This window comes from Uloborus diversus, chromosome 1, assembly GCF_026930045.1.
Source record: "Uloborus diversus isolate 005 chromosome 1, Udiv.v.3.1, whole genome shotgun sequence".
NCBI lineage: Eukaryota > Metazoa > Arthropoda > Arachnida > Araneae > Uloboridae > Uloborus > Uloborus diversus.
The window spans coordinates 195,813,848-195,823,312 of NC_072731.1; positions in this window are offsets into that span (position 1 = coordinate 195,813,848).

A 9,465-nucleotide genomic window follows, 5' to 3' on the forward strand; every position below is an offset into this window, starting at 1 on the left:
AGATCTTAAAATAGAATAGATGTGCCTTCTCCCCACTTTTCTCCTCAGAGCGCGCGTCAACATCCCCCGTTGGACATCACGTGATCAAGGGACACCTCTCACAAGAAACTGTTTCCCCTATCGAAGAGAATCACTTTGCGCCGCGATCATTTGCACAATTAAGGGAAATTAAAGCATTTAACCCATGGGTTAAATGCTTTAAGCATGGGTTATACCGAATGGGTTGAACTCCCCTTTAAGCATGGGTTAAATTAAAGCATTTAACCCATTATTAAAGAAAAAGGGAACACTGTCCCTCACGTAACACCTCATATTTTTCACTAAAAGCAATAATTAAAAAAGGTAACAATTTTTTTTTTTTTTCATTAAGAAATCGCAAATGTATTTGTTGTACTTTTGCGAAAAATGTCCTTTTTTACTTTTTAACGTATTACTTTTTAATGAAATGCGGGACAAAATGACAGCTTTTTCATAGAATGGTCCATTAGATATTTTCCCAATCATAACTTTTGAAGCAGGCGCACAAGCTATTTAACCTTTTTTTTAAGTGCTTAATCTTGAACAAAAGTTGACCTTATAAATTTTCTTTTATTTCAATCAAATTTTTCAAATACAGATAAATGGCTTCAATGCGTGCTTTTTCCCACAACTTTTGAAGCCAGTGCAACAATTTAACATAAAACCCTATCTAAAACCATAAACCAATTAGAAATACAAATGTAAATAGTATCGAATATCAATTAACTCAATTAAATAATATTCTAAGATTCGCATGCGTTTCGCACCAACACTCTATTAGCCAAACAAATAACTTTGGTTTGTTCCTGATTTTTAAGCAACTTCAGTTTTTTTTTTAAAGTACTCAGAAAATAAATTCATTTGCAATTATGAACTACTTGAATGGTCATTTGACTTCCGCCCTCTCCCCAATTTTTCTTTTCTTTTTTTTTTCGTCCTACAGGATATGATGATTTTGACAATTTAAACTCGAGGGTGAAGAAAACTAGTCATTATTGTCCCTCAACAATATTAATTTTGTCACTTTCCTACTTATTGGTCTTTGTGAATTATTTTCATTGTTTGAATTGACTGCGCGATACATTCTAACGCTTCAATATTTAGTAACGATTAATTTTATAAACTTGTTAACGAGAAAATCTGCTGCTTCTGTTTCCAACATATGTTTATTTAAACTTAGAAAAACGGAATTAGAAATTTTTCTCATAACTCTTGTGGCTCCATGAGTAACATTATATTTTTGTGTTTTACTCCCAAAACTTTTTCACATTCTCGCTCAGTTGTTCTTCACAAATGTACATATTTCAATGGTTGCAATCTTGCAATCTTCGAATCGTTTCATAAGGCATTTCGCTCTTTAAAAATTTCAAAGAAAGAATATTATGAAGAAAAACCAAAAAAACTTAACGGAAAAAAGTAAGCGCACAAGAAAAGGCATGTAATTTGAAGACATCAGAAACAAAATCTCGTTAAATACAACGTTGTGATAATTTGATCATCGCTCCCCTTTTGGTTGTACGTATTTTCAATGCAAATACAAATATCATTAAAAGTGTGGCTGGGTGACGCGTGAAAAATCAGTAATTTTGCATGTGAAAAAACTGGTTGTGGCAAATACAGTCCTGCCCATGTGAGCATCTGACGGAAAAAAAAGAAACATTAAAGAGATATTTAGTGGCACGAATTCGAACTGGCGCCATTCTGATAAACAGTACGACGCTCCAACAAACCTAGCAACTGTGCCTTTCTTTTCGAATGCTATTCATTGGAGGAATGCGCAATAAAACACTAAAAAAGTTTTTCGCCGAAAAAAATATAATAAGATCATGCGTCTATGTTTTGTCATTAGCCAGCATGATACGATTTAAAATTAGTCGTAAAACATGGAATTTGATTAAAGAATGAGGAAGATCTCACGTAGCGATTGAAACAAACATTCTAGAAAAGTAATAAATTCGGTTGAAAAAAATAAGTGTTTTTATTTTTGAATATTCAACAATTTCCCATAGCAGGCTTCTTTAACCTGTACGGCTTAAAAGCCCGCACTTGTTTTTCTTTTAATCGAACACTTAAAATTCAAAACCAGTTGAACTGAGTCCGTTTTTTAAGTGTAATTTTTCGAACGTAGACAAAATGTTTTTTTTTTTTTTCAGCCGAAAGTAGAGGAGTAGAAAATGATTTCTTACTAATGAAGTGGATAATAATTTTAATATTTTATATCGTATTCGAATAAATAATTAAAGATTTACTGGTTGAAACTCGTAGTTTTAATTTGGCGTAGTATTTTTTCATTTGTACAAAAGTTCGAACACTGCTATTAGAAAAATGTACATTTCAGCATACAATGAAAATGTTTTTCTGCACAAAAAGGATTCCCTTGAGGTATATCTAATACTTTTTTATGCTTACATTATGCTCAGTGGTCTGGACGGAGTCAAAGCTTAAAAAAAAGGGAAGAACATCCTTCGATTAGCAGTCAACTTATCTGAATGATAACTGTAGCCTGCATAAAGGAGTCGAAACACCAAATAGCATTCCCACTGCATTTATTTTATTACGTGAGTTATCTGTTGTATGTTATGAGTACGTGTAATGCGTAATATTACTGTAAATTTGCTATTATGTCGGACAGTCCGAACTGGCCCGAAGTTCAGACAGTTCATAGCCGAACGTTATACCGAAAAAAAAAAAAAAAACACAGGTAATTTTAAATTTTTTTTCTTGCCGAGAAGTGTTTATATTTTTGATTTTTTTTTTTTTTTTTTTTTTTTTTTTTTTTTTTACAATTTGTTATCGCAGGCTGTTTGAACCGTTATAACTTAGATGGCAGCACGTGTTCATCATTTAACAGCACGGGTAAAATACAAAATAATTTGAACTAAGTTCTTTTTTAAGCGTAGCTTTTCAAATGTAGTAAAAATGTGATACGCTATTTGTTCTTCTGCAAAAAGAAGAAAAATGTATATATTACTCTTTAAATTGAGGTAGTATTTTTTTATTTGTACAAAGAGTCAAAAACTCATTAGAAGAATCTATATTTCAACATGCGATTTATTATATTTTACTGATCAAAAAACAATTCCAATGTAGTCTGAAATCTTAAACCTGATACTAATATTTTCGCTTACATTATGCTTTAATTTTTTCCCCGGAGTCAAAGCTTTAAAAAAAACCTTACAATTGAGTATCAATTTAGCTCCGTGTTGCATCAAGTTTTCATAACAGCTGGGAGCGTTTCTACCTCATGTATTCCCTCATAATGGTATTCATTGTTCATGTAATGCGCGATATTTTTCTAATTTCTTGATGCAGAATGTCCGGACGTGGGCCCGAACACGCATTCTCCTGGTTACCAGTCGAACGCTCTGCCGATCAAGCTATTCAGCTCTGTCGGTTACAGTGCAAGTTAAATTTATAAATTTAACCGAAAACCTCATTCTGGTTCTTTAAAACAGATTTTTTTTTTTTTTGCCCGAAAAAAACAGTTTTTAGACCGTGGGTCTATTTTTCCTCAGTAGCCACCACGATAAGCTTTAAAATAAGGTGTAAATCAAAGAAATCGATCAAGAATTGAGGACAATCTCGCGTAGAAACCAAAAACATGCTACAGAAATAATATATAAGGATACTTGAATGTGTCTCAAAATTCTTAAATTTTATTACGCCTATTTTTTGGTTTATTGTAGTTAAGACTGCGTTGCAGTCGTCGCAGTTCACAACAGAGTGCACTTGCCGGACAAAAAATCCAGCGTAGTCAGAAACATCATTAATATACTGCGTCATGTTAATTGAGATGATTTCTGAATTTTCCAAATCGTCGTCAAAGGAATCGGAAGAAAAGGCTTTCTTTCAAAGCATTTTTGTTGCGCTTCAAATTTAATCTTAGCATTTGAAATTTGTCAAAATCAGCGCAATTTAAAGAACTGAACTCCTTAATTTCCGTATGAATTAATAATATTTTTTTCGCACTTTGAAATTGTCCGACGATTATTGTTGGATCCCCCCTCACAACCTGATCGCACTGAAAAAAGTTTCAAAGTGATCCTGAGTAAGCTTATAAGTCATTACGCAGTTTAGAACTGGAATTCGGACACCTACATACTTTTCATATGTTCCCATCACACTTTTCATAGAAATTAGGAAACTTTAAAATCCAGTTTTTCGAGGACATACTATAACTAATTTTCCATCGCTTGTTTTTAGTGATTTAATATAATGCTCGGCATCTACAATAAATTGCTTAAAATATTCTTAATTTCGACTCTGCTGGGGACTTTTTTTGCGTTTAGCAGAAAGAAAGATTTTTGTTACTCAGAAAGTCCACTATGTCTTTATTTTTTAATAAAATTGGCACCAGCACCGCATTCATCAAACCCTCTTTCGCTAGAAAATCTCAGATTCACACATATAGAGATTTCTCCCATAAGTATAATGAAAATCTTCAGACAATCCTAGACTTTTAACGACGCTTCGCATTGTTATATCACTCCCTTTTAAAGATCTATGCCCAATTCCTTCTGTTCAAAAATGTTTGTCGTGCAAGTATTTTCTTCTTCCACTGCGAAACATATGGAGAATATGAATGGAAGTAAAGAGTTTACACTAAGGAATAACGGTGTTTTGTCACTAATAATATTAACAGTAAGTTTTTATAGCTAAATAAAAAAACTTATAACTTAAGTATGAGAAATATTAACGTTTTTTGAAAAATCATTTTAGACACATTCGCATACAAATTTACACATATTTGAAAATTCAACATTATTTAAAATAACATTAAAAAACATCAAGAAAGTTGAGAACTTTCGCCCCGTTGAACGATAAGGTTTTCCACCTCCAGCTCAGTCACTCCTATGCCGGGATGATGAGTGCTAATAAGCACGAAACTGCAGTCCTCGGCTGGAATTGACTGAGCTGGCGGTGTATTTCACGTAATATTTTGAAGCTTCTCAAAAACATGCCATGTCTTTAATGCTTTTAAACGTAGCTGACATTCAACGAATAAACTACAACTCAATTCGCCTCCCTCGAAGGTCTTTAAACAGTCGGATGATGGTGATATTTATGTGTGGTTAACTGCCAGTTCTGATAGCTTAAGGGTTTTGCTATGGTTAAAAGTTTCTGAGCAAACATTTAGATATAAATATTTTTGTCACATCTCTGATAACTTTAACTATGCTTAAGGGATCTGATGCTTAAAAAAATAAGGTTTAAACTTACTTTGATTTTTTTCTGTTCTAATATTCTTCAAAAATGTATATTTATTTTAAATTCGTTGGCTTTATTGAAAAAAATGGGCAAACAAACTTCTAATTCGTAAAAAAAAATCAAATTAACATAAACAAACTGACAAAATATTCGATATCATATAAGTAGGAAAATATTGGCATTCATCAAGAACATTAAAATAAAAAAGGCATTGTTTTGAACTAGGTATTTCATTCCAAATGAAGTGAAATCTTGTAATTCGTTCTAAAAAAATTTAAAAATAAAGTTATAGCTACCTTTAAGACGGAATATTGTTGAAGTTTCAGTACATTATTTCTCAATTCTAAAGTGCCGTATATAGGGCTATCCTAATTGGTTGACTCAACTCTTAGTTTTAGTCTTATTTATATTTCTTTCTTTATTTAATTTTAGATTGTGCTGTAAGTGTACTACTTATTCGTCAATTTGTGATATTTGATCAAGTAAGAATTAACGAGATAAATCATTTACTGCTTTAAATAGTGTGGTTAATTGCAGATTTAAACTGCATCAATTTAAACCAGCCTCTGGCCCGTTACTGTTTTTGCGTTCTCGAAGAAATGATTTAATAATATTTTCCTTATTATTCTTTGCTGTAATATTTATTTATTTCCAAAACATGTTTTTGACTTCATTCTCAACAAATCGTTAGATCATATCAGATAACATAAAAAATTAAAATTGCTTAATTTACTTTCATATATGTATCAATGCACATAGTGTTTTAATGCATAATTTAGCGTAGATGATTCTGGATTTTGGTAATAGTTTAAAATTACTTAAAATATGTAATACCCAATTTATGCATTTAAAGTAGTCTCTTACAGAAAATCTTAAAATATAGATAGCAAGATTTGATACTGATTGGACCACATGCTTCCCTCATTTCTATTTCTGCACAAATAAAATATTTATCAGTAGTTAATGAAACTGTAAAACGTTATCACTCAAAGATCTACAGAAAAAATCTAAACCATCAACTTAAAAAGAAAAAAAATATTTTTAAGGTAATAAAAAAAAGAAATTTGGCAGCAGAACATTTTTAAAAAACTGTAACTAAATATGTTCTAATATAGTGTGCAAAAGTGTAACTTGAAAATAGAAAAAAAAAACAGTTAACAGTTGATAATGCTTGAAAAATTTTTAGTTGTGATTATTTAGAAAGATAAGTCGTAAGAAGAAGACAATTGCTCATTTAAACCGAAGAAAAGAGAAATAAAATATATTTTATTAAAAATATAGAAAAATATAAAATAAGAAAGTGTTGCTTGTTAGTATAAAAATTACTTAACCCTTTTAAAATTTGTTTAACGTATAATTTTCGCGTTTACTGAAGGTAAAAATAGTTGTAATGCTGCCCTTTCCTTCAAACGATGTCAAAATTTCTGGTTAACTTGTTTCAAAAAAGCGACGGTTAATTCGATGAGCTGTAAGTTCCAAACGGTATGATGGTTCCATAAAAGTTCAACTACGTTAACTTATCAGCTGCTTTCAAATCAAGATCGCAAGCAGTAAGGTTGTGTACATTTCCTTACTATCAATAAGCAAATTGATTCACATTGGGACTATTTATTGGGTCTTACAGTTGCTCTGAAGTTACGATATAAAGTAGAACTTTGTAATAACACGCATCGGTATAGTGCAGAATCGCTTAAACCGTTGATTATACACTTTAGTATTGAGGCAGCAACTACTGTTTCCTGCAATAATACAAATGTATTGTAGCTTTTTTCTATGTGAAAAAGATTTTTTTTTAACATCATTTGGTCTTTCTATTACAGTTTTAGAAAAATCAACAAGAGTAAAAAAACTCACATTTTCTTTCAAATAACATAAACAGAGTTAGTCAAAAACACTTAAAATATCAAATTTTTTTAAACATATTATATTTTAATTTTCCAATTAGCAACTGCGTTAATTTCGAAGCCTAAAGGCATTTCTTTAGCATTACATTTCTTTAATTACTTCGTAACTGCTAAGATTTTCTTTAAAAGAAATTACACAATAAGTGCCGGCAATTAATGTTGAGATAAGTGTTAATGGAGAAGTTATTAATATTGTAAAGAAAATAAATAATGTTTAAAAATGCTTTTCCGTCGCCTTAACTGTTTTTTTTTTAAATGATTTACGCTTTCTGAGGCATTAAACCTTAAAAATTATTACCAAAAAGTTTCCTTCCAGAAGAAAATACTTAACATTATCATAATTAAAAACAATTTAAGTATCCTAAAATTGTAGTTTTTTTTTTTTTTGGTAAATTTGAAACACTATCAGTGAATAATGCAATTAAAAGCGTTATTAAATTCGACTTGCTTTTCTAATAATATATGAGTACAGAAAAATTCTAGAAAAATAAATACATTGAAGCGATTTGCTTTTGCGTTCAAAACTTTAAAATGCACTTTTGAATATTGTGCGTGTTAAGGCAAATACAATTTTTTGAAAAAGATTTTCTTATGCATGAATTTCGAAATTACAAATTAATTTGCGCCATGAATTCATGCGCACAGTTTTTGAGAGAAATTCAAGTGAAAACAGAAAAAAAAATAGATGAGTGGTTTTTAATATCTCTATGTACAAAGCTTTCTTTGGGTGCATTTTAAAAAACGTATTATTTCTTCATTTTCATGAAAACGTTAATGCTATAAGTCAAATTCATAATTGATTTTCCTCGGAACACATTTTTGCGAAGCTAAAAAAATACAGTGGGTGGCCAAATTATTAGAGACACTGCTCAAATTCTCGTAATTTCAAGTTTAGGCTCATTTTTTGAAGAAATCAACAACGAACCACATTTTTTTAAAGTCTACATTGCTAATGGTATCATTATTATTGTTTTTTTTTTTTTTTAAGTGGCAATACTACCAGTCTGAGTCATCAAACAGGTTAGATCAAAATTAGGTTATTCCTGTTTTAGTTTCCATTGAGAAACAAGAGCTGTTTCTATGAGGTCATATTCAGTATTTTAGAAATGTCTCAATAAAAGTTGTGGTGTCTGCTATTGTCAATACCCAAGTAACACTTATAATTAATTTTTTTACAGCAGCTTGTGCTCGATGAAAGCCGTTGTTTAGCTTTTACGGCTCGAAGGCACCGAAGTATGAATGCCACTTCACTACAACGACACCTTCGCTCGGGTACTGGCACCACAATTTCGACACGAACTGTCCAAAATCGCCTTCACGCTGTATGCTCGTCTGCTAATGGTGTGTGTCACATTAGCTGTGAGGCATCGTCGCGCTGCAGGAAGTGGGTAACATAGCATCTGAGTTGGAGAAGAAATGAATGGAGCAGTATTCGTTTCTCGGACAACTCCCGTTCTTGTCTTCATCCTGATTATTGTGTATTTTCATCTAAAGGGAGCGTGACATTAGAAATAATCCAGTGTTCGTGCACGGAAGTACCAGTTTTGGTGGTGGTGGTGCGATGGCATCTCCATTGATGGATGCACCGATCTGCATGTCATTCCGAATGGAACTCTGACGGGTCGTCAAAGTAGAGATGAGATCGTCAGACCTATTGCAGCTCCTTACCTTGTAGCAATTTGAGGTGAATTCATGTTAATTGCAGACTACATCGTTCTAACTTGATGAATGATTTCCTTTTGGAGAAAGGAATCATACGAAGGGAATAGTCAGCGTGTTCTCCAAATAGGAACGCAATAAAGCATGTTTGGGACATTCTAGGCAACGAGTCTCTAGATGCCTACCACCTCCACAAACTCTCCAAGAGCTGGTAAGAGCCCTTTAGGAGGAGTGGAGCAGAATATCCCAGCCCCACATTAATAGCCTCATTGATTCAATGCCTTAGAGGTGTTTTACATTGCTGGCCGTCAGGGGTTACCATATCCCCTACTAAAAGCAATTTTCTTTTATGGAAACCCTCTTTTTTATTTGTTTTTCTCAATTGCACAAAGTGCGTTTTTTTTTCCATATTGTACCCAAAAGTTTGAAAAATATTTTTTCTTCCAAACAAATGTAATTTTTGTCTCACATAGTTTACTTCGCCTATCGACAATGTATCAATCATCTAAAAAGTTCTCCAGGTTCAAGATCAACCCAAAAGCGCAATAACCTTTAATTGTTTTGAGCAGTGTAGTGTCTTCAAAAATTGCAAATGGAGTGTAGCCTGTCTTACTACGATGATACTGAATGAACAGGGTATTAAAATTTCCAATCCAGAGGCGATTGGTCGAAGAAG